Source organism: Delphinapterus leucas, chromosome 13 (assembly GCF_059928025.1).
Source record: "Delphinapterus leucas isolate spDelLeu-1000000601 "Yukka" chromosome 13, BTC_Dleu_Yukka2, whole genome shotgun sequence".
Classification (NCBI taxonomy): Eukaryota; Metazoa; Chordata; class Mammalia; order Artiodactyla; family Monodontidae; genus Delphinapterus; species Delphinapterus leucas.
In genome coordinates this window covers 84382975-84410707 of record NC_143141.1, presented here as the reverse complement: position 1 = coordinate 84410707, position 27733 = coordinate 84382975, and the positions used below count along the sequence as shown (strand labels likewise).

At 36.8% G+C, this 27733-nt stretch overlaps 1 pseudogene; it reads left to right on the top strand.

Annotated features, from left to right (window-relative positions):
- The first annotated feature begins 8140 nt into the window (after positions 1-8140).
- On the top strand, positions 8141-26631 carry LOC111164481 (calmodulin-binding transcription activator 1 pseudogene; annotated as a pseudogene).
- Positions 26632-27733: the final 1102 nt, after the last annotated feature.

The window sequence follows — 27733 nt, the reverse complement described above, 5'->3', positions numbered from 1 at the left end:
GCATGATAATGCAGGAAATTTAATTAAATGCACAGCAATGCTAATCATTTAATATGAAATCTCAACCCTAGTGACTTTTTGATGGTCGAAAATAAACATAATGATTAGAAATGTAACCGCCATATAGCCTGTCTCACAAACTTGATATATAGACACAAAGCACCTAGACCCAAGAGTTATATTTACATGAACTAAAAATGGTAGATAGATTTACTTGGATTTTCCTTTACCTCCGAACATATGCAAAGTATCTTGAGACAACTTAGTAAACTCCTAGGCTCCATTTACATATTCTGGAGTTACATGTCTAATTTTAGAGCACATTATCCCTACAAGAGTTTACCAGTGTTAATTTAGTGAAAATGGGTAATAACCCTAGGGGATAAGATACCCATCCTCCAATAAACCCATCTTAAGGTAGAATGGAGACTACTGATTCTCACTGAAGGAAACATTTAATTGGTTTTATATTTAATACTCATAACCAATTTTATTTTTTAAATTATCTCTCTGAACATTATTTTATTACTTATTTCCATAACATTTTGTTTTCAACTTTCTTTTCAAGAAGATTTTATTACCTGAATTATTACATGCTTAAATATCCCTCTGTTAATATTTGAAAGATATCTTCCTCAGAAAAAAGTTGGAGGAATACACTTGTTTTCCAAATCAGAACTTTTATTGTACTATTTCTATACTGTTTTCTATAGTGGCTGTACCAACTTACATTCCCATCAACAGTGCACAAAGGATTCCCTTTTCTCCACATTCTCATTAACACTTGTTATCTCTCGTCTATGAACAGTTATACACTAACAAATTGGATAATGTAGAAGAAATGGATAAATTTCTGAAAACATAAAACTTACCAACTGAATTATGAAGATATAGAAAATCTGAACAGACCAGTGAGTAAGGAGATTGAATCAGTAAGTAGATTTCTCACAGCAAAGAAAAGGCCAGGAGTACATGATTTTACTGGTTAATTCTACTAAATATTTAAAACAGAATCCATGTTAATCCCTTTCAAACTCTTTCAAACAATTGAAGAGAAGGGAACCCTCCCAAACTTGTTTTATGAAACCAGCATTACCCTGATGACAAAGCCAGATAAGGGCACTACGAGAAAAGAAAACTGCAGACCAATATCTCTGATGAATATAGATGCAAAAATTCTCAAAAAATACTAGTGAACTTGACTCAACGGCATATTAACAATCATACTCTATAATCAAGTGGGATTCATTCCTGGGATGTAAAGAACATTTGACATACCTAAATCAATGAACGTGATACGCCACATGAATAGAATGAAAGATAAAATTCATATGATCATTTCAATAGGTGCAGAAAAAGCATTTGACAAACTGCAACATCTTTTCATGATAAAAACTTTAAAGAAATTGAGTATAAAAGAAACATACCTCAACATAATAGGGCCATATATGACAAGCCTCATGCTAACATTGTACTCAATGGTGGAAGATTGAAAGCTTTTCCCCTGAGATCAGGAACAAGAAAAGGGTGCCCACTTTCATCACTGTTATTCAACATAGTACTGGAAGTCCTAAGCAGGCATAAAAAAAGAAATGAAAGGCATCCAAATTGGAAAAAAAGAAGTTAAAGAAAAGTCTTTTTTTACAGATGGTATGATAATATATATAGAAAATCCTAAAGACTTCACCAAACAAACTGAAAACTAATCAATGAATTCTGTAAAGTTGCAGAATACAAAATCAACATACAGATATCGTTGCATTTTTATACACTAACAACAAAATATCTAAGAGAAAATAAAGAAAACAATCCCATTCACAAATACCTTCAAAAACATAAAAAGTACTTAGGCATAAATTTAAACATGGAGGTGAAAGATTTGGAGGCTGAAAACTATGACTTTGTTGAAAGAAATTGAAGAGACACGAATACATTGAATAATTATAGTGTTCAGAGATCAGAGGAATTAATATCGTTAAAATGTCCATACTACCTAAAGCCACGTATAGGTTTAATGTCATCCCTATCAAAATTCCAATGACATTTCTCACAGAATTTTTAAAAATAAATCTTAAAATTTGTATGGAACCACAGAAGACCCTGAATAGTCAAAGCAATCCTGAGACAGAAGAGCAAAGCTGCAGGCGTCACACTCAAACTATACTGCAAAGATTTAATAATCAAATGGTATAATTATGGCATAAAAATAGACACACTGACCAATGGAACAGAATTGAGAGCCTAGAAAGAAACTTCACATACACAGCCAACCAAAATATGACAAGGGGGTCAAGAATAATCAATGAGGAAACCATAGTTTTGCCAATAAGTGGTTTGGGAAAAAGGGATAACTATATGCAGAAGAATGGAATTAGACCCCTATCTTACACCACTTACAAAAATTAAATTGATTAAAGGCTTAAACATAAGACCCAAGTCCCTAAAATTCCTAGAAGAAAACACAGAGGAAAAGCTCCTTAACATTGGTCTTGATAATGATGTTTTCTGGATACAGCACCAAAAGCACAAGGAACAAAAGCAAAAATTAATAAGTGGTACTACATCAAACTGAAATGCTTCTGCACAGCAAAAGAAACAATCAACAAAGTAAGAAGGTAATCATAGAATGGGAGAAAATATTTGTGAGTTGTATATCTGAAAAGGAATTAATATCCAAAATATATAAAGAACTCATACAAATCAATATAAAAACACACAATTCAATTAAAAAATGGGCAGAGGATTTGAACAGGCATCTTTCCAAAGAAAATATACAAATGACTAACAGGTACATGAGTAGATGATCAGCATCACTAATACTCAGGGAGATGCAAATCAAAACTACCATTAGGTACCCCATCACACCTCTTAGATGGCTATCATCAAGTAGGCAAAAAATAAATAAATAAAACATCTCTGTTTGGATAAGAGCAAATAAAATGCTCATTATTCACAGACAACATAAATATGTGTATAGAAAACTCCCCAAATTTTATAAATAAATGAAGAATAGTGCCATGACCTGAATGTTTGTATCCCTCCCCCAAATTCAAATGTTGAAATCCTAACTCCAAGGGTGATGGTGTTCGTTGGTAGGCTTTTGGGGAGGTGATTAGGTCATGAGGTGGCACCTTCATGAATGGGATTAGTGCCTTATAATAGAGACCCCACATTACTCTCTAGCCTCTCCCACCATGTGAGGACAGAGCAAGAAGTCAAGGCTACGAACCAGGACAAGGGCGGTCACCAAAATGTCACCACGTTGGCACCTTGATTTTGGACTTCTCAGCCTCCAGAACTGTGAACAACAGCTTTCTGTTTTCATATGCTTCTCAGTTTGTGGTATTTTGTTATAGCAGCCCAAACAGACTATAAGAGGTATTAAGAAGTTAATTTAGCCAGATGTCTGGATACAAGGTTAATATACAAAAATCTGTTCCATTTCTCTAAAATGATAAAAAAATACATAATTTTTAAAGTGGTGATTTATAACAGTGTTCCAGTTACTAATGCTGTGTAACAAATTATCACTAAATTTACAAACTTAAAACAACTATTTTAGTATGCTCATGGGTTCAGTAAGTAAAGAATTTGGACTAGGCACAGCTACTTTAGGATTGTATACTGGAATAATATGTGGCATTGGACTCACAGGACTGGCAGTGATACTGGCTGGTGGCTGGAACCTCAGCTGGGATTTGAGACTGTGCTACCTACTGTGACATTTTCATGTGGCCTGGGCTTCCTCTCTCTGTGTTGTTCTCAGTGTAGCTCTAGACTTTACAAATAAATTTCCCAGTAAACAAGTGGAAGCTGAAACTCTTATTGACATAGCCTAGAAAGTCACTCTGTCTTTTCCACCTCACTCAGTTGATTATGAGTGAGTCACAAGTCCACGCAGATTTAAAGGGAAGAACATAAACCCCACCCATCAATGAAAGGCGTGTCAAAGAATTTGGGGATCATAATTGCAATAACCATAAATTGCACAAAAAGAAACCCTTATAATATATCTAACAAAAGATATGCAAGACATGTACACTGAAAACTACAAAATGTAATTAAGAAACATAAAGAGGGCTTCCCTAGTGGCGCAGTGGTTGAGAGTCTGCCTGCCAATGCAGGGGACACGGGTTCATGCCCCGGTCCGGGAAGATCCCACATGCCACGGAGCGGCTGGGCCTGTGAACCATGGCCGCTGAGCCTGCACGTCCGGAGCCTGTGCTCCGCAACGGGAGAGGCCACAACAGTGAGAGGCCCGCGTACTGCAAAAAAAAACATAAAGAATATCCAAATAAGTAGTGGGATATGATAAGCGTATGGGTTTGGAGAATCATTACTGTATGGATTCAATACATTCTTGATCAAATACAAGTTTTATATGTGTATGGAAATTGACAATCTGATTCTAAAGTGTATATGAAAATGCAAGGAATAGTCAAGACAATTTTGAATAAGAATGCAGTTGGAGGACATACATTACAGGCTATCGACTTCACAGTTAAAGAATCAAGCCAGTTTGATACTGGTACAAGTATAAACAAATGGACTTATGGCGGGGATGTGGGTGTGAGAGTATATTAACATGCTTGTATAGTGGGTGGCAATCCAAGTAGCAGTGAAAAGACAATCTTTTCAGTAGATGGTGGTGGAACATTGGGATATCCAGAAATAATATTACAGAATATTCATAGCAATACTAATGATAATAACCACAACCCTAATATCCATCAGTAGTGATTGGAGAGAATAAATAAACTGTGGAATATATACATGGTGGAATATGATACAGCAATAAGAACAAACTAGTGATATGTGCAATATAGAAAGAATGAAAGAAGTCAGCCAGAAAGAAAGTGTGTGATTCAACATATAAAGTTTTTAAAAAGTCAAAACTAACCTGTGTTCTTAGAAGTCAGGATAGTTGTTATCTTTTGAGAGAAAGGGTAGTTTATAAAGGGGCTGAGGACATGCTCTGGAGTGCTGGTAATTTTCTACTTCACTTGTGATTGTTATATGAGCTTGCTGACTTTATGTGTATTTATAATTCATGAATATGTTACATTAGTAAAAATTTTTAACAAAAAATATAATGTGCAAGACTTTAATAGTACTAGAATCACGTTATTTGGACTTAAATATTACTATCTATGTGAACTCAGGCAATTTTACTTAACTCTCTGACTCATTTTTATTCTACATATAAGGATATGATGATGCTATGAATCTCACAGTTTTGTTGAGAAAATTACATAGTATGATAACATATATGAAGTGGTTAGAATGCTATTTATCATCTAAAAAGCGCTTAATAAATGATATTTGTTGCTGTGGTTTTGTGCTATTTCTATTATTTTCATTGTTTACGTGTTTCTTAAAGCAATATTTGAACCTTATGTATTCCACTACAGCTTTCATATTTTCAGTTTTCATTAGCATATGGCCCTTAAATTTTTGGTAGTACTGGTAATATAATTTTAGTGTCAATTTTATTACTATTCATTGTGTAGCCTTGGGCAAGTCATTCCCTCACACACACACACACAATGACTAAGTTTTACATATTTAAAAAACTTTGGGTTTAGATAACATGAGAGCAAGAATTTCAACGTATCTCTAAATTTCTAGTAAGCTATGTTAAAATAATATTATAGGCACATATACATAGACTAAAAAATAACTAGATTCAATATTAATCATATTTTTGTTGAATGATCTGTATTTTATATCTTTAAGGTAAATAACCCCTACCTTATTCCATATTAAGAAAACTATAAGAATCTACAGATAAACAAATAGATAAAATACAACACTCTATCTCCAATACTATTATTTATATCATAGGGTAGATATAGGCAGCCATAGATATACATATATACATGTATTATTTTGTAAACACACGCATACATACACAAACACACATACATAGATATTTCATTTTCTCATCACATCTTATAAAGATTTCCCTTTATTTCTTAAAAGCAGGATATGTGTGGATGGAACTTTGTATTCCAGTACAAGGAAGTCTGCTGATAAATGATGTCTTTAGAAAATCATTTGAATTGTTTCTTTCAAGATAAAGGAAAGGATGTTTTTAGAACTTTGAGGGTAAAGAAAAAGTTTCTTCTAGAGAATATGTTTATAAGGGGGTGTGTTGTAACATAAGAACTGAAAAGTCATGTTAAGAGAATAAATATCACTAATTTCAGGACAACTCAAATTATTTGAATTGAGAGTAATATTAGGCAGTATAGAAAGTATTACAAATAGAATATTTTATTTTATTTTTATTTTTGGCCATGCCACGCAGCATGTGCGGTCTTAGTTCCCTGACCAGGGATCGAACCCATGTCCCCTGGCAGTGGAAGTGCAGAGTCTTAGCCACTGGACTACCAGGGAAGTCCCAAGAATATTTTATTTTTTAAATGCCAAACAAATTGCAAGTATTTGATAAACATTTTAAATAATTAAATGTGGACATTCATTTAAAAAGAAGGGGAATCTAGAGAAGATAGATATTATTAATCAGTCAGTCAACCAACACTGAGTATCTAACACAGGATGGCTCTTCATTATGGACTAGAGATAAAAATATGCATAACTTCCTCCTTGTAGTACAATAGCATAAGAAGTAACTTTATTCCTTTACTCAAAAGACATTTATTGAGTATCCCCTACCTTATACAACACACACTTCAAAAGCAGCTGGAGATACCTTCTCAAATAAGGCAGACAAATGCTTTGTCCTCATACAAATTACATTCTAATGAGAAAGATAGACATGAAAAACTAAACAAACAAACAACGTAATTACAAATTGTGATAGAACCCATGAAGGAAAAAACAGGGTGATAGGCTCTATAGTAATTCTCTGGGGCAACGTCAGATACACGTCAAGAATAGTCTTTCTGCAGAAGTAATATTTCAGCTGAGAATCGCAGGTGAGAATGAGTCAGCCAAAGAAAGCGAATTGCAGTGAAAGAAAATAAACACAAAAGCTCAAAGGCTCATCAGCAGAAATAGGATGGAAAGGACCAGGGAGTAAATGGAACACAGGAAGGTGAGATCTGACTGAATGCTCTTTTCCAGGATAGCTACACTTCACACAAATATCACCTCCTAAAAAAGAAATGTCCTGCTCCTCTATCAAATTAGCACCTCTTCTGTCACTCCCTGCTATGGACTCTCTGCTACGGACTGAATTGTGTCCCCCACCCTGAATCCATAGGCTGAAGCCCTAATCTCCAATGTGATAGTATTTAGAGGTGGGGCCTTTGGGAGGTAATTAGGTTTAGATGAGTTCATAAGGGTGGAGCCCCCATGATGGGATTAGTGTCCTTATAAAAGGATGAAGAGACCAGAGCTTTCTCTCTTTGACATGTGAGGATATAGCAGGAAGATGGTCATACTACAAACCGGAAAGAGAGCTCCTGTGAGAGCCCAACAATGCTGGCATCCTAATCTAAGACCTCCATCTTCCAGAACTGTAAGAAATAAATATTTGTTGTTTAAGCACCCCAATCTATGGTAGCTTGTTATAGCTGCCTGAGCTAAAACACTCTCTTTCTCCCTACTTTGCTCTTTTATTTTCTTCTTAGTACTCACAGACTCATAGCATCAACAGTCTTTGCTTTGCATGGTTCTGATATGCATGAATTCTAATTACTGTCATTTAGTTAGATAACACCAGACCCCCCCAACTACATCATTCACATTACAATTACTAAAGTATAGTCACTGGAAATAATTATATAAAGTACTGACCTCACTGCTATCTCTTCAGTGCATGGATTGTTATGTAAATAATGCAATACGTGGTAGATTTTTGTGATGCTGGGCAGTGGCTGCGAGATGCAGCTCCCAGTCAGCCACAGATCACAAGGGTCAACAATCGATGCACTTAAACCATTCTGTACCCATACAACCAACCTGTTTTTCACATTCAGTACAGAAGTCAATAAATTACATGAGATATTCAAGAATTGTTTTTATAAAATAGGCTTTGTGTTCATTGATTTTGCCCAACTGTGGGCTAATGTAAGTGTTCAGAGCTCATTTTAGGTAGGCTAGGCTAAGCTAGGATATTTGGTGGGTTAGGTGTATTAAATGCATTTTCGACATATGATGTTCTCAACTTACAATGGCCTTATTTGGACGTAACCCCATCATAAGTCAAGGAAGATCTGTACTTCATGATACAGAAAACACAAAGAATAAAGTGTTGGAAGCTGATACAAACTTGGAAAAGGGTATGACAATGTGCCAAGTCAGAGAAAACATGCTTACTCTGTTTCATAAATGATGCAACTTGAAGTCAAGAATATAGTTCAGACTACCTTTGATAAGATTTTTACAAGTCAAAAAAACCCCACTTTAGCTCTCAATGTTTCTAATATTTTAAATTATAATACACTAGATAAATGTTATTTTTTAATTTTTAAAAATTTCCTTATATATTTAAAACTGAGAGTAAGACAATTTGTATTGTTTTGACAAAATATTTAAAGGTCATGGAACAATCATATTTTTCCTTTGATTATGAAGGTCTTAGTTTGCATGTTTCCTTTTGTTTTTGTTTTGATTTTTTGCTTTGACACTACCATGAACAGCAAAAATTGTCTGCGTACTTGTTTTTTTCTTGCTGCTGTCCCTCTCCTCCTCTAATGTAAGCTCCATAAAGAAAGGGATTGTCATCTGTTTGGTTTACAAATGAATTCTAAGACCCTTATAGTAGTCCTGGCAAAATATTTGTGGGGGAAGGAGGGAGCAGAAATCAATGAATAAGTGAGGGAAAGAAAAAAAAAAGGCGGACATGTGGTAATACAAAATTAGCCTTGCAAAATTTGGATATTATTTTAATGAATAGGAAGTCAATGAAGGGATTTAAGCAGGATATTCACATAATCTGATTTATGTTTAAAGAGAGAACTTTGGCTTCTTTTTAGGTAATTAAGGTAATGTGGCCAAAAATGGAGAAAAGGAGGACAGTTAAAAGGTTGCTGCAGTTGTGCATGAGAGATGATAGTGACTTGATTTAGCATGGTAATAGTGCAGCAAGGAAAAAGTGAATGAATATGAGATTTTTGTTGCAAAGTTCAGGAGTCTTGCCTACAGATAGGATGGAAAAAGTAAATGAAAAGAGGAGTCAAGTATAACTCCTAGATTCCTGATTGACATAGCTAAATGGATACTGACCCATTTACCAAGATGGCAGATTCTGGGGGAGAAACAAGATTAAGTGTTAGTGGCGTAGATAAACGTATTAATTTTATTTATGTGAAGTTTAAAATAGCTTTAAGATATTCGAGTGGAGACATCAGATAAGCACTTAGCTCTGTCCTGGAGCTCAGGGTAAAAATCAGATTTGTGGCATAAATTCAAGTGCATATAACATGGTACTGAAAATTATAGGAATCGATGTTATCTCAGAAGAGAAGGCTCATGCTGAGCTTTGTGGCTATTCAGTAACTGCAAGGTAGGTGGAAGAGTAACAAGAAATAAAATGGTCACTAAGTTAAAAATCAGTATCACAAAAACCAATAGACATATTTTTGAGGACAGACATGGTCAACTTATTTAAATTTTGTTGTATCAAATTCAGTAGTATGAAGACAGAGAATTTCCTATTGGACTGTTTTAGTATGGAGTTTTAGTTGATCTTGACAGAAACAATTTTAGGGGAGTGGTATGGATAAAGTCAGATGTAATTTAAATTTAATGCAATTCATGATTGACTTGTTTTTAAGTCTACCATCTTGATATTTGTTTTGTTTATACCATGTGTACTTCGTTCCTGTACTCTTTGAGCCCTGTCTTGTTTTGTATTAATTATTTTTACTTTAGGATAGTATTAGATTTGCAGAGTGAAGATTTTACAAAGTTCCAATATCCCTCACATGCATTTTCCCCTATTATCAAACATTTTGCATTAGTATATTTGTCTCAATTAAGAAGCCAATGTTGACACATTATTATTAACTAAAATCCATACTTTATTCTGATTTCCTTAGTCTTTGCCTAATGTCCTTTTTTCTTCTCTTATAGGATTCCATCCAAAATACCACATTATATTTAGTCATCACCTCCTTAGGCTCTTCTTGTTGGTAACAGTTCCCCAGATTTCCTTGTTTTCGATAACCTTGACAGTTTTTGTAGTATTTTGACACTACAGAATACTCCAGGGCCATCTTTTTTAATGTCCTGCCCTAGTCATAGATCAGTTATTTCTTCAGGGAACCCTGATTCTTTTTATTGGAGAATAGCTTTAGAAAATAAGATTACGGTGGTTTTACAGCAAGCCTTGAAATAGAGTAGTGTGAATCCCCCAGCGTTATTTTTCTTCTTCAATACTGTGTTGGATATTTTAAGTCTTTTGCCCTTCTATGTAAACGTTAGATTCAGTTTGTTGATAACCACATAATAAGTTGGATTTTAGTTGGGATTGTATTCAATAAACGATCAAGTTGGGGAAAAAAATGAAGTCTGAACAATACTAAGCCTTGTAATCTATGAACGTGAAGTACCTCTCCATTTACTTAGATCTTCTTTGATTTCTTCCATATGAGTTATTTTTTTCACAGCTAGAGTCTATACATAGTATTTCTCTATTTTTGGTTCTACTATAAATGATATTTTAAAAATTATTTCAAAAACCAATTTTTCATTGCCTTATTCCTGATCTCAGGGGAAAAACTATCTGCCAACTGAAAATGTTTGTTGGATTATATATTTCCTTATTCACATTCATTCAATAATATACTACCACTATAGCTGGCTAGGATCCACCATCAAAGACTTACATTTATTGATATGGAAAGTAGGTCATGGTAAATGTTCAATTAAAACTACATTTTGGGGGCTTCCCTGGTGGCGCAGTGGTTGAGAGTCCGCCTGCCGATGCAGGGGACACGGGTTCGTGCCCCGGTCCGGGAAGATCCCACATGCCGCGGAGCGGCTGCGCCCGTGAGCCATGGCCGCTGAGCCTGCGCGCTCGGAGCCTGTGCCCCGCAATGGGAGAGGCCACAACAGTGAGAGGCCCGTGTACCACAAAAAACAAAAAACTACATTTTAATAAGATTTCATTTTATAAAAATTATACGCATATACATTTGAAAGAGAATGAAATAATATATTCCAACATATTAATAAATGATCTTTTATAGTGGGAAATGGGTGGTTTCTTCCTTTGAGCTTAATTATAACTTCCAATTATTCTTTATTGAACAAGCATTACTATACAGTACAAAACAAACCAATGAAAAAAATTCTCATAAATTGGAATCAGCACTTACATAAATTAAAACTACTTGTGTCACAACCCTGAGAATTTTCAGTGTCAGTCATCCTAAATCTGACAATCTATTCTAGAAATCCATCAGCAAACCATAAAATACAGGTGAGGGGAAGTCCTGACATGATGATAAAAGCTTCAGCCTCGACAGCAGAGAATTTAGTTTGGTTCCTTGTAGCAACAATTGAAGCTCTCTGAAAAACCTCAGTGAATCCTAGTGATTTGGAATCCATAGATAAGCTGGGATTCTTATAGGGTGAATTATTCACACAAAGGTACTGTCAGATGTGTGATGAAATAATTTAGGCATGAAGTAGCTCTCAGAAACAGCCAATGTACTGAATATTGATGCTCTGAAATGCGCAGGAAAAGCAAGCCAACTTTATGTACTACTCCTACCAAATAAATACCAACTTAGCATATTGCCTAAAAAAGGCACTTTTTCTCCACCTTGTTTGTGTTTGCAAATAAAATTAATTACTGTCAGTCAAATAGACACACGCATACACAAGCACATATACACATCCTTTAAAACCTAATACTTGCCACTTGTCCTGTAAATATTTGTTTGAATTTCAAGTAGTTATTTTTGTCAGGTTTGTAAGATTTTGTAAATAAAAAGCCATTCCTTTGTATGTAGTCCTCTAAACGGTGACAAATGTATATTGTTATGAAACTACCACCACAAACAAGAAATAGAATATTTCCACCACTACCCCCAAAACTTTCCTTATGTCACTTTTGTCAGCTGTCCCATCAATCCCCAACCTGTGAGCATAACTAAACAGGTTTGTCCCAATAGTTATGCCTTTTTCCAGAATTTCATAACATTCAATCATATAGCTCATCTGCCTTTGTTTCTGGATTATTTCACTTAGCATATACGTTCTTAGAATCAATGTTGTGCATAGATCAGTAGTTAATCCCTTTTCATGACTGAGTAGTATGGACACAATGTGTTAATCCATTCAAACTATGATAGATATAGGGGTTGTCCATGTGTGTGTGTATGTGTGTTTATGACTAAAGCTGCTCTCATATTTGAGTACACATCTTTGTATGAACATATAATTTTATTTCTCTTGGTAAAAATCAGTGAGTGGGAGTACTGCGTTTCATGGTATATATTTAACTTTATAAGAAAATCCAAACATGTTTCCAAAATGGTTGTATTACTTGGCATTCTAAGCACTGATGTATGAGATTTCCAGATGCTCTGCATCCTGTCAGCCCACAGTATTGTCAGTATTCTACCTACTCTATAGCTGTGGTCTTCTATCACCCATGATTAAATTTACCTTTCCCCGACTAATGATCTTAAACACCTTTTTCTGTGCTTATACAAAATCTGTATCTTTATTTGGTCATCTGCCTGTCTATATTTCCATTTTTAGGGGGTTATCTTATTATTATTTAGTTTTGACAGTTATTCATGTATTTTTGTATACAACTGCTTTGTCAAATACAATATATTTTGTAAGTATTTTTCAGTCTATAACTTTTCTCTCTTTTTTCTTTCTGTAAATATTCTTTATTAAAGAATTTCCTGAAGTGATATTCTGACCATTCTCAATATTGGATTGGACTGAGGCGAAAACCAGGGCAGACTTGGGAGAAGATAGTTGGAACCATATACAGTGGTTGTTAAGTCCTGAGTATATAAATGACACACCTAAACCTGGGGCTCAGAGCCTTTCTCATCATGCAGAGATCTAAGTTACAATCCATACACACCATTCTCCTGGAAGCTTCCCAGTGATCAATTCATAGGTCATCATATGTGGATGAAGAAATTACATCTTGACAAATCCAGTAACTCTAAATGAGACACTTTTCAGAAAAAAAACACCCTTCTTTGTTATCACAGCGCAGGTGTTATTTTCAACCTGGCCCTGGACTTGAAATCTTAGGAGTCTTCGTTTTGTTAATGCAAGTCCATGTGCCCGATGCACAATGAGGCCAAACTGAAACGTCGGAGTTTGGAGCAGAAAAAGGTTTATTGCAAGGCCATGCAAGAAGAAAGGCAGCTCATGCCCTGAAAAGCCTCGAGCTCCTATAGCTCTTCTTATTTTTCACACTGTTTTTTGAAGAAGAGAAGCTATATGCAACCTTGTTTCTTCTTTTTCAAATTGTGTTGTCTTTTCTAGTTCTCTTTCATTTCCTTATTCTATTAGTTTCCTGGAGCTGCCATAACAATATACCATGAATGTGGTGGCTTAAAACAACAGAAATTTATTCCCTTACAGTTCTGGAGGCCAGAAGTCTGAAATCAGTATCACTGGCCAAAATCAAGGTGTTCACAGAGCTGTACTCCCTGCAGAGGCTCTAGAGGAGAATCCATTCCTTGCCTCTTCCTGCTTCTACTGGCTCCTTTTGCTTGTGGCTCCATCATTTCCATCTTCAAGGCCAGCATCGCCGAATATCTCTGATCTGTCTTCACACTGCCTTGTCCTCTATGTGTCTGTGTCAAATCTCCATCTGTTCCACTTATAAGGACACTTGTGATTACATTTGCGACCACCTGGATAATCCAGGGTAACCTCTCCATCTCAAGATTCTTAATCACATTTGCAAGGATCTCCCCCCACCATATAAGGTATCATTCTTAGGTGCCAGAAATTAGAATGTGGATATTTTGGGGATACCATTTTTCAGCCTACGACACTTATGCATTTTATAATCAGTTCACCTATATCTACAAAAAAGTCTTGATTGGTTGTTTTTGCATTATATCTATAGATCAATTTGGGGAGAAATTACACTTTTACTGTGTTGAACCTTCCAATCCACGAGCACCATATGTCTCTTCATTTACTTCAGTCTTCTTTTATTTCTTCCATTAGTGTTTTGTAGTTTTCAGAACACGGATTCTATATATATATATATATATATACATACATATAGCATTAGGTTTTTACTTAAGTATGTGTTTTTGAATGCATGAAATAAATGTTGGCTTCTATTTCAAATATGATATTGAATAATTTAAACTAAGGAATAGCTCATGCATTTACCTAGATGTTATACTCTGTAGTAGTATAGAATCATATGAATACCTTGGTATTATGTAGGGAAGAATATTAAGTTACAGTGGGCATTGTTGTATTTTTGATTATTATAACAATATAATTTAGTAGGATTTTATACAGAATTCAGTAAGTTTTAATAATTTTTGCAGCTATAACTTTTGCATCAATACCTGTGGGTGAAATAAGCATGTTTTAAAGCAGTGTGAATGTCTCTTTTGGAACTGAAAGCAGTATTTAACATACACTCTCAGTTTTGGGATGAGTTTTGTTTATACTTCTACTTTCTGAGCTTCTTGGTGTTCATTAAGAGAATTGTCACAATTTTTTTCTTTTTTCTTTTCTTTTACTTCTTTGCTCAAGAGAGCAGAGTGACAGTGGAGGTGGTCAGAACTCTTCTTATACTTACACTTTGTGGAAAATACTTAGGTCAGGAAACCAGGGCAGGAGATTCCAGAGGAACACATCTAAATACTTCTCAAACTCCAGTGATGCACTGGAAAAAAGTCTTTGGTCTAGAACATGGGTCCCCAGTTTGGAGTTCACCAAGTTGTTGGAAAGAGGCAGTGAAAGGACCATGCATTCCCTGAATGCTTACTCTGGACCCACCCTGAGAGTGAACATTATGTAGTGATATGAATTTGTGAGCTAATACCAACACTGTTATAAAAAATTGATTTGGAATATTTTAAACAATATTTTATAAATAACCGAAATAGGAAAGATTTTATGGGAAGACCACTAGAGGTAAATAATAGATACAATTTCTCTGCTGTTTCAGGAATGAAAAATATTATTGGAATATTATTGGAAAAATATTACTGGAATTTCAGTTTTGAATAAAGGTATGAATTTAAAAGATGAAAAACAAATAACAAAAGCTAGCAGAAACAATAACAGCCATCTTGTATCTAATTCTGGGACCACCGTTATCCATACTATATTTATTTCTCACAGCCACAGTTGTAAACCTCCATCAGTGGATGGAGCTGAAGATCCATCAGGTTAATTAACTTGCCAAAAGTTACTAAGGCATCAAAGGGCCAAGTTAGAATTCAAGTTCAGGGGGCGGGAACGGTAAATTAGGAGTATGGGATTAGCATATACACACTAATATGTGTAAAATATATAACCAACAAGGACCTACTCTATAGTATGGGAACTATACTCAATATTTTGTAAGAACCTGTAAGGAAAAAAGAATCTGAAAATGTATATATACAGATATATATACACACACACTTATGTATATCTGAATCACCATGCTGTATACTTGAAACTAACATGACATTGTAAATCAACTCTACTTCAATAAAAAAACAATAGATTTTTAAAAATTCAGTTCTAATACACTCCAAGAGCCAAACTACTTCCATAATAGCATATTATTATTTTTTCATAGATGGTTACTATATAGCAAACCTTACCAAATGTGGTATATATTGGGGGAAGCAGAGTGAAAGGAAATCATGGTAAAGGGATTTGTTGGTAAAAAAAAATGTTGGACATCCATTCCAAAGCTTTGATTTCTCTTTCTTGAAAAGTCTGCCAGCTAAGAAGAGGAAATGAGAAGAAAATGCCTAAAACTAACCTAAACATAGAACTGCTTTTCAAAGGCAAGGGGGTAACGTGTATATTGATTTTCTAGCCAAAGAAGAATAAAGTCATATTTGACCTTTGTTTAGGAAACAACTCTGTTCCTTTCCATAAAGTAACTTATTCTTCCTCTTTGGATTACTGCTTTTAAATTATATTCTATATTAAAGGTTAAAATATTTTCTGCCCATACAGTGCATCTATAATTTACAGCCCATTGATACGCTTTTCTATTTTGCTCCAAATAGCATATTCCCACCTTAGGGTCTATTATTATGTCTGACAAAATTGAAATGAGAGCATTAAAAGTTTGAATTTAGTGAGGTGTGAGACCCTTAGGGCCTTTGCAATACATTCTTAAAAAGCTAATCCCATACAGTATTGAATTACTCCAGTGCCCTTGAGGATGTGTATTTTCTGTATTTCAAGTAATCTAATTCATGGCTCTTGTTTATATATACAAGTAGGGGACATTGCATGGTTACTATATCTGCCTTATTTTAAAAAAAGGATAGTTTTCTTTATTTTCTGTTAAATAGCATATGTATGCTTCATTCATATTAAATATATTGAAATGTAAGCCATTTTTACTGCAAATTTCAATCCTTTTATAAGTATTCTGGATGCAGTAACGTCATCATATTTCTCTCTAGTGTACATCTACGTCCTAGACTTAGTTTCTTAGTTTTAAGAATATTTTCTAATTTATAATATTTAATCGTACATTTAGATAAAAATCAACAGGGTACTTAGTAACCAAAATACCTTCCTCAAATGTATAATCATACTATACAATTCAATTTTGATGAATCTCTTATAAATTTCATATTTCAGAATTTATTGTCTACAATACTGTGTGATGAGATTACAAAGAATATGAATTAAGTAAGATCTAACCCAGCAGAATGCCACCTACACCTACATAATAGTCTTCATAAGTTTAACATAATATGACTGAAGTTCTCATACTCTTCTTATTTTCTGAAAATAAATAAATGTGTCCTTGAAGTAACATTTTATTTTTCCTGCAATACTATATGTTTGGAATGCATACAATTTTCTCGAATTTTATATTGTATTCTATATATCTGTGTTTCCTAGATTCTTTTACTTGCAATTTTGAGGAATCTCTCATAAATCATGCCCATGAAAGCAAAATCAATAATGTTAAGAAAATTAAACATCATCAACTTCCTCTTCTAGTCTCTCTCATGAAAGTTGGAGAATTTTTTAAAACTGTTCATGGATGAAACCACCAACATTTTAAAACATGAGTGCCGTATCGAAATAAGAAATTTATTCTCTTAAAATGATTTTTAACCATGCTCCCACTTGAATTCACCCAGACCAAAGGTTTTTGTAATGCAAGACATTGTTAAGTCGTCTGGAACAGTCAGTTGTCATTCTCAGGGCACCCTTTCTAGTAGAGCATTAACAGAAGAAATTCAATGCTTCGTTTTTCTGACGGACTAATACAAATTAATTTTTTTTTTCTGAATGTACAATATGGAAATGTGTTCTCATAAAAACATAGTTAGAAGTTTGGGAAGTTGGCATGTATTACTGAAGGATGGCTATTCTGGGACACCAGGTACTGGGCAGAGGGCAGGAAATTAAAAGATAATGAGATTACACAAGTGGAAGTTACAGCGATGTCATGGGAACACTAACATACATTTTCACGCTAAGAGTTGAGGACGATCTGGCAGGCCATCAGATCTCCTCTTGGCCTATAACTCTACTGGGAGAAAAGGTGAAAGCGTTTGGGGACCCACATTTCAGTTCCTAAGATTAAGACAAAAATATAACTTCAGGAGGAGGACCAGTGCCAAGATGAGACGCTGGGGAAGTCAGAGTAATAATCATGAGAGCATAAGCACGTGGCATTAGATAAATTCCTCTTTGAAAGAATCGCCCTAGAGATTTTAATTGATAACCTAGTTTAAGGTTTTCTTTTTGCTATCTTTAATTTATATTCAGTTTCCTGAATTTAAGGGCAGAAAAAATATCCAGAACTGGGGAAGAGGGCATGGTGTAACTGAGAGAGGTGATGAGAAGTCACAAAGGCAAAGGATTTGGAGGAGGGAGATACAATTCCCTGTCTGTGATATGAAGGGCGTCTCTCTACCTGCTGGTACAGAAAGGGTATCTTTTACATTGGAGATTTATTTCCTGCTTTCAGGGGGGAAAAAGGGGGTCAGAGTGTTCTTTTGCACTAGCTGTTTCTTAAGTAACTTTAATTCAAAGTCATCGATATGTCAAAGTGGCATATTTGGGGACAGCTTGTGTTGAACTTCATCAGCCTTTAATTAAGATGGCTGTCCTATGCCATGTGCTGTGCTTAAACTTTTATTGTAGGACCTCCGAACTTCACAACAACACTGAAAACATTGTTTTTATTTTATTGATGATAAAAACTGAGTGAAAGCAATGCTAAGTTGGGTCTTTCACAGATTTATCATGACCATTAATGGATGTGGAAATAGAGGGCATAAAAGGGCATGTTGCTCGGCTGAGCTCGCATAGCCAGGCTGCTGCAGGGCAGCCCCAGCTGCAGGGGGTCCATCAGGAGACCTCTCCTCACACCCACAGACTTCAGGGCCGTTGTCTCTGTCAGATTCCTCCTAATGCCTGATGGGAGCACCTGGATCCTCTCCTAGAATACTGAGAGGAAAGGGGTAAGACACGGTTAACAAATGAGAATGGCTGACCTTGAGAGGGCTTTCTAAGGACAAAATGGACCTGACATTGACTTAGTGTATGCCTTAGGCAGCCCTGGCAGCAGGAGTTGGCATGGCGGGGTATCTAATCAGGCCAATTCCTAGCCCCTGAAGGTTTTTAATTTCTGAAAAGCCAAGTCATTATCTCAGGTGAACTACAGATGTGATTAGGAAGAAGAGAAGACTGCAGGCTTAGCAAAAATTACGATCATACTGGAAAGAAATGCACTTATTCAGAAAAAAGTGCCCTGGCAAACAGCTGAGATGTACAACAGTGAAAACTTAGTTATGCAGTTATTTTAAATTGCACAAAGAAGACTTGTGACATCAGGAGGATGAAGCACCTTCAATTTAGAACTCTTGAGAAATCATGGACATGAAGACCGCTTGGATAAGAATGTGTATGTGCATTATAGTTAGGACAGAATGCATGGAGTAAAAATCAAGTGAAGTGCGAGCCTGTGAGGTATTAGTTTGACTACCAGTTCCTGCACTTACAAATTATGCAATCTTTTACAAATGACTTATCCTTTCTGATTAAAATTTTATTATTATTACTATTATTATTATTTTGCTTATGTAAAATAGTGGATGATATTGCTAATCAAACGTCCCTCAGATCTCTTCTTTCACAAGTAGTATTTTTGCAATCAAAGATAATTTTCTCATAATAGTAAATGTGGTGTACCACTCATTAAAATAATATTTTATTGTCCTGTACATATATATAATACAGTGCAAATAATATATTGCAGAGTTATTAAGAAGACAGGATTTAGGGCTTCCCTGGTGGTGCAGTGGTGAGAGCCCACCTGCCGATGCAGGGGACACGGGTTCATGCCCCGGTCCGGGAGGATCCCACATGCCACGGAATGGCTGGGCCCGTGAGCCATGGCCGCTGAGCCTGTGCGTCCGGAGCCTGTGCTCCGCAACGGGAGAGGCCACAGCAGTGAGAGGCCCGCATACCGCAAAAAAAAAAAAAAAAAAAAAAAAGGAGACAGGATTTAGAGTCAAATTCATGGATTCAACTCCAGTATTAACCAGCTTAGTTCCCCAGTACAAGTTGCCTCTCTACCTAAGCCTATGTTCTCTCTTTTTCTTTTTCTTTCATTTTTTTTCTTCTCTTTTCTTTCCTTCATTTTTTCTCTCATTTTTTTTTTTTTGCGGTACGTGGGCCTCTCACTGTTGCGACCTCTCCCGCTGCAGAGCACAGGCTCCGGACGCGCAGGCTCAGCGGCCATGGTTCACGGGCCCAGCCACTCCGGGGCATGTGGGATCTTCCCCGACTGGGGCACGAACCCATGTCCCCTGCATCGGCAGGCAGACTCTCAACCACTGCGCCACCAGAGAAGCCCTCTCATTTCTGTTTTCCCTTCTCTTTTGTCTTCTTTTATTTTCAAGCCTTGGTTTTCTGACCTATAAATTGATACTAGTGCTTAGGGATAAAAGGATGTATTTATTAGTATGGAAAACTCATATGTTACAGAAGGAAAGTTAAAGAACAAAGTAAGTAGAAATTAAATTGAGTCAAATAGTAAATTTAGAGAAGACTGTATAGATCATAAAAATTATGGAGCAATAGATAAAATAATGGAGTGAAACTATGATTTGGGGTTCATGATCAAAAAGGTGAGTTGAGCCAAGAGTAGAGTTGAGATCTAACCAAGTGGAGCAGAGGGTCCACCGGAACCTGAACTTCACTCACTCACTCCTAGTTGCTTGGCAAAAATCACCAACCCTATTCTAGTAATATTATAATGAGAAAGAAAACATCAGAAGAGGTAAAAATAGTAATTGGGGGAAGAATTGCACTTTTATTATCTCTTTCCTGGTGTGAGATCTGAGAAGGTATTTGGGAGCAATTTGTGTTACAGACAAAAGATCAGGTTATAAATAAAATAATTTGAATCATGTGCCAAAGAGTTAAATTGAGGCTGTGTTCCCAAGAGCTTCTCTGCACAGCTGACGCTCTTCCTCTCACTGAAGCTGGGTGATTATAAGTAATGAAGTCATATATTTACATTGTTTTGCTTTTTTCACACTTGGGAACTGCTGTCTTGAACAAGGAATTCACAGAAACATATTCTTCCAGTTGCTAGAATAAATTGGGTTGAGACTTGAAATATTTTAGCTCTTTGCTGCTTAAAATGTTTTCCATGTACTTTAATTGCCTAGAGAACTGGGCTCACATACAGCAGGTAATAGTAGTAGAAAATGAAGCCAACAACTGTTTTGTAGGGTGTGGCTATGAGGCGCTAAGGTGAAAACGATTGTACAAGCCTGTCACCACGCCTGTGTTGAAGATGAACAAAGCTAGCTAAGTGTTAAGGACAGATTTTAATCAGTAATACAATGTTGCAATAGGGAAAAGAGTCCAGTATGAATTGAATTGAATTGAGTTGCGTTGGGATGTGCAATGAGGTGACTGGGCATTTTTAAAGACGAATGAAGGAATAGTGGGGGCTGGGGGGCTCACTAAGTGAAAACTTACAGAGAGCTAATGTAAATGCTATTCGAACAAACGTGTCAGTTCACTGGAGATTATGGAAGCTAGGATTCTTTTCTCCCATGGACACTGAGACAGAGGCCCTATCTTTCCTGATGATCACATTTCAAAGGAAAGCCTTCTTAGGTCACTCTTGAGTTATAGGAGATACATATACATCTCAAAGAGACAGAGGAGAGATTCACAATTTTAAGCCCTTTTCAGCAAATGTTTTAAGAAAGTAAGGTTAGTAGCCTCTGGTCAAGGGTTGGCTAAAACAAACAGTAAATTCTTTTGGCAACCTTGAGCTTCCTCAAGCAGGCACTTTAAGGGGAAGTGCCATCATCCTAGATATGCAGCCTTGAGCTGTTAGAACCCATGTTAGCATTTAAGCCTTTTAATGTGAATAAAAAAAGGGAGACTAGGTGAAAGCATTTTTTTGCTGAGCATCTGGAGTTTTTATAGGCCAAGGTTGAGGTCTACTCAAATAGAGGGCTCAGAGGAACTTGGCTAGAGTTTGACTGAGGAGAGAATCTGTGTTACCTGGCACATAGTAAGTGCACAGAAAATGCTGTATATCATCATTATTATCTAATTGACTGTTTTCTGTAATCTTATGAGTTTTGTTAATCTTTTAATTAAAACTGCTTATTTAAGGTCACAGCTTTTCACTACATCCTTTTCTCTAGCTCCTTCTGGTCCTCTCACCCATCATCTTCACAGCATAAGATCATGAACACAGGGAAAAACATGAGAAGAACTAGTTAGACTGAAATTCACTGGTGCCTGGCCCACACTCTTATCACAATATCACCTAGAATCTTAAGATAGTTTCAGACTGGCTTCCCTGCCACCAGTATTGTCACTTCCTAGATATGCTCCAAAATAATACCATATTTGGGGCTTCCCCGGTGGCTCAGTGGTTGAGAGTCCACCTGCCTGATGCAGGGGACGCAGGTTCGTGCCCCGGTCCGGGAAGATCCCACATGCCGCAGAGCAGCTGGGCCCATGAGCCATGGCTGCTGAGCCTGCGCGTCCGGAGCCTGTGCTCTGCAATGGGAGAGGCCACAGTGGTAAGAGGCCCGCGTACCGTAAAAAAAAAAAAAAAAGCAAAAAACCATGTTTGCCTTTCTAATCAAAAATTTGATTTTTCACGCACTGCTGCAAATTAAACACACACATGTGTGCATGCACACACACAATCATACTCCTTAGCTTAGCACAGATATCCTTTCACGAGTATATAGCTACCTTACTTTTCAGCTTCTTATTTTGCCTTTTATCCTCTTGTACTTATTTTATCATCACTCTTTGAATAGCATTTGGCCTGAATAGCTATCCTCAATCAATTCTCCACACTCTAATAAAATAAATTCTCTCATTCTTCAAGATCTTCATATAGATGACCTCCTCTTTCAAGTTTTCCTTGACTCCAAGATATAGCATCTTCTAGGCTTGCACTTTAAAAATATTCTGTGGATAATCTAGTAATGGTATTTGACAAATTATACTGGGATGTGTCTCTGTAAGTATGTATTTCTTTCCACAATATCTGAGTGCTAGAAAGGCAAGGGTTTCTTTGTTCCTCAGTTCCTCAGATTAGCAAGGGCTCTGATACACAGTAAACACTCAATATATGGTAAATAAATGAATGCATACATGTAAAAATGAGTAACAAGAGCAGAAAATGTTACAAAGCTTCATTGAATGCTTATGCAGTGTGGATCTGTGAGCTTGACACTGCAGCTACAAATACAAATGGGGAAGCATTTAGGTAAGGTTTTAAATGTTTTTCTCATTTATTTAAAGTAATATGTTCCCAACTGAACTTGAACCTGGGTAAATTTGTGCTCTATCACTAACTACTTTTTCTTGGAGGATTGTTATCTAGGGTTTTCTATACAGCAAAGTATAAAAATCACAGAATGGAAAACAATTTGATTTGGTGAGAAAATCCTTGCAAGCTTCAGGTCCCAAACTCATTATTTATTTACTACTGGAGGCTGTAATCTTTACTCCAAAGAACTGCCCCATCATTTAGAGGTCTTAAATCTGCTGTTGAAAAATAACATACACACCAGGGATGGTGATCTGCCTGAATCAAATTGGGCTTAAGACAAACCTAGGTCTAGTCCTGTAAAAAGAGCAAATGAATGAAAAGGTACGGACAGCACCAATGCTGCTCTTCCAGGTAGCTGATGCTGACCCTCCTCAAGCATCATTATTCAGCATAAGGAACTTAAATAAAGCAGGTCACTCCACACTCACTCTTTGAGCCTCAGTGACCTGTGAAGGCCTGGACCTAGTGACCTCTACACCTCTACAGGAATATCCTGGTTTGTGGATGATGAAACATTTAGGGGCTTGATGCTTCCAAGTTATTATTTAAAGCTTTTGTGATAGACACTGTAGAATTGTCCCTGGTATCTGACAGGAACGTCTGTGCATTGAGTGATGTTCATTTCAAGCACCAATGGTATGACCTTAAGCTGTCATTCGTTTTCTGAGGTTCAATATGCTACTCCAAAGATTACTTCCCTTTCTCAAAGGCTATCATTGAAATTTTATTATTCTTATATTCAAAAACTAGAAATTAAAAAAGCCTCTGGAGGGCTTCCCTGGTGGCGCAGTGGTTGAGAGTCCGCCTGCCGATGCAGGGGACACGGGTTCGTGCCCCGGTCCGGGAAGATCCCACATGCCGCGGAGCGGCTGGGCCCGTGAGCCATGGCCGCTGAGCCTGCGCGTCCGGAGCCTGTGCTCTGCAACGGGAGAGGCCGCAACAGTGAGAGGCCCGCGTACCGCAAAAAAAAAAAAAATCCTCTGGAGGTCAGAAATTGAGAGAGTGAATTGCTCATTGAGAGGTTAAAGCTGTGTGTGGGTTTACTGTTGTCATTAGAAATGGATCCTTAGACCTGTCCTCTCCTGCACCCAAAATAGGATAATATGAATGTGTTCTTCTCCAAAAAAAAATATGAACGTTCTTTTATCTTTTAAGAACAAGTTAAATCATTCACAATGTGGTGTGAATCATAAAGAAACATAATCTCGGGTTTGTGTTAAGGAGGAAACGTGTACCTCTAAAAATGTACAGTGTCTTGTGAAGAGAAAATTCCTCCTGAATATTGCTTGTTTTTTCCTTCCTGCTAATTTTAGAGGTGTTACCACACAAAACCTGCCTGCATTCAAGATGCAGTGATTGCCAGTGTTTCAATCAGATGGCACTGATAGAAGTGTGATGAGTTTGTACCAATAACACATTTAAAAATAATTTGTACTAAAAATATGCTCTGTAAGACTTAATTAACATCCAGAGTTCCCAGTTTATACACGAGATATAAACAGAAAATATATTTTAAAATCTTTATTGCAAGCTTGTATGAAAATTGAATGTATAAATGAGGCAGAGGGTTGTGTAAGGCCATTTGCTAACTAGACAGCTTGGCTAAAAGGGATGTAGACCAGGAGAGGAGTGGGTGACAGATGTGATTTTTATCACCTGTGACCTCATGACTCTTATCATAAGTGGGCTAGATCACAGTAAATTTACCATTTTTTCTATGTCTTCTATGGTCAGATCAGAGGATGAAGCCCCTGCACTGTAACTGGGTTGTTATACCTGGGGAATTTGGACCTCAGGAACAATAGGTAGGAAGAGGGGATAATGCAATTTTAAAGTCTAAATGGCATCCATAGCCTTATAACTCTGTGCTAAATCCACATCAGTATCAGGGCATCCTCCACTAACAGGACCGTCTCCCTCCTCTGCCAGTTCGCCCATCCTCAAGATGCCAAGCTGACTGAGAGAGCCGCAGAATTACAGCGTGGCGTCGGCGGGACGAAGCGCGCGCCCAGGTCCCTGTCACGAGAAGGAGGAGGTTGTGATGCGCGGAGGGGAAATGGCTGCCGAAAACAAGCCGGAAGAACGTTTCCCAAAGTGTATCCTGCGGAATTAGCACCTGCAGTGTTCTCAACACCGTGCCACCTATAGATGATCATGGGAATAGCAATAGTCATGTAAAAATCTTTTCACCGAAAAAGCTGCTTGAGTGTCTGCCGAAATGTTCAAGTTTACCCAAAGAGAGGCACCGTTGGAACACTAATGAGAGATTATGATGTAGCAGTCCTTTTGGATTTCTTTTTCATAATGTGTGACCCTTCACCTCTGATCCCCTGACATGCATTACCTTGGTAACCATTTCATTTTTAAATTTAATTTCATTTTTTCATTTTGGTGTACAAGCTGTAATATTTCATCTCTCGAAGTGTAACTGGCTGATTTCCTTAAATAGAGATACCCCTCTGAACGATAAATTTGCAAAATGCTGTCTTTATTTTCTGTATTAAAATTGATTTCAATTTTAAAAATAAAGTGTAATCTGTGTTTTCATCCTTTAAAAAAAAAAAAACAGGGCTTCCCTAGTGGCGCAGTGGTTGAGAATCTGCCTGCCAATGCAGGGGACATGGGTTCGAGCCCTGGTCTGGGAAGATCCCACATGCCGCGGAGCAACTGGGCCCATGAGCCACAGTTACTGAGCCTGCACGTCTGGAGCCTGTGCTCCACAGAGAACAAGAGAGGCAGCGATAGTGAGAGGCCCGCGCACGGTGATGAAGAGTGGACCCCGCTTGCCACAACTAGAGAAAGCCCTCGCACAGAAACGAAGACCCAACACAGCCATAAATTAATTAATTAATTTTTAAAAAATTAAAAAAAAAAAAAACTTACCTGCAGAAGTGGCTTGGCCGTGGGGAGAGTTACTGAAGATGAAGATGGAAAATATCAAACATGTTTCCCTAGGAAAGTAAATCCTCCTCCAACCTACTCTCTTCTAGTGCTTGCATGTGTTCACCTGGTTTTCTTCTCTAGCACATATTCCGTGGTTTCCTGAAAGGCGGGGACCAATTTAATTCTGGGCCTGGCATGAAATAGTACACAGTGAATGTGGACAGAAGAAAGAATGTACAGGGAGAGTGATGAGAGAGCATAAGAGGAAAAAAACGGAGAAAAGGGGAAGAGGAAGAAAGACATTTAGGAAGGAGACACTTTAACTTAATTGTCTTAAGTCACCATCTATTGTATTCCCCCAAATGCCCCCTTTCAAATCTGCTTGTCATATCAGAGATGTCCAAGAAATAGCACCTGTTTAAGCAGATGTTTTTAAAACACTTTGTATATAAATTAGCAGATTTAATTTTTAGCTGTGGAGGAATGCTATGTAGTAGGTATCGTAAGAAAGGTAAATATTATCTTCTTTATAAAAAGAGAAACAAAATCTCATAGAGTATAACACTAGATTACAAATTCTGTTCTGCTGGATTCTACTTAGTTTTTAAGGTTCTGTTTGATCTCCTCTCCTTCAGGATGCCCACCACAACAGCTCTAGTTCACAGTGCTTTCTTGGGTCTCTGAAAAAACACTAGAAAATAGGATTTAGCCCTTATCCAAATATTGCTTCTTAGCTTTGATTATGTTTTGTTCATGCATCTTCTTTCCATCTAGATAACAAACCCTTGGGGTATGCCATATTTTCAAACATCTGACAAAGAAAAGGAACTTAATAATCATTCTTTGATTGGTGGACCAGGGAGCATCACATAATATAGAATTACAGGGAAATATACATCATTTAAATAGATTCTGATTCAAATGCTTATCAAGGACCTAGAACTCTAGAAAATTTTAAAGTTTGGTGGGTGTTCTCCTGCCATGCTTATCTTTACCTTGAGTATATTTTGATATCTGTATTTCTTAGACTATGCATAACCTCTGCTTTATATCAACGGAGTCATTTCCAGTGGTTCTCCCTTTAAATGTATCTTCTAATTGGCTATCAGCACATTCTTTCCATAATTAGTCTACAGCAGTCACTTGCTTAAATCACCTCGGTGGTACCCTGGAGATTAGAGAATAGTTCAAATTCCTCGGTTCATCTTCCATAGAACTTGCCATTCTCAAAATGCTTAATCTAATTTCATGGTTCTCTGTCTTCTTCCAGTGTCCAAGATACTTTTTCTTTACAGTCCAAACTTTAACTATCCTTCAAGATCAAACTCAACTGCTACATCCTTTCCAAAGACTTCTCTGGCTCGCGAGCTCTAGAGCCCGCGAGCCACAACTACTGAGTCCACATGCCTAGAGCCCGTGCTCCGCAACAAGAGAGGCCACCGCAATGAGAAGCCCGCGCACCGCAATGAAGAGCAGCCCCCGCTCACCGCAACTAGAGAAAGCCCGCGCACAGCAACGAAGACCCAACGCAGCAAAAACTAAATAAATAAAATAATAAATCTATTAAAAAAAAGTGAGGGTAATAAAAGAACCTTCCACATAGAGTGAGGTGATCCATGCAAAACCCTTAGAACAGTCACAGAATAAGTGCTCAAAGAATAATAACTACTATTAGTATTGTTATTAATGGTCAGGGAAATTTTTTTAAAGGAGATGTATGCTTCTTATGAATCCTTAGAAGGATGAAGAAAGAAGAGCTAAGGGAATAATTTTATAAATTACATTGCTAGCCATTAGGTTCAGCCCAATATCAAAACCCATCAAAATTCTATGTGGTGGTTATTTTGATGCACATTTTTTTTTATAAATTTATTTATTTTATTTATATTTGGC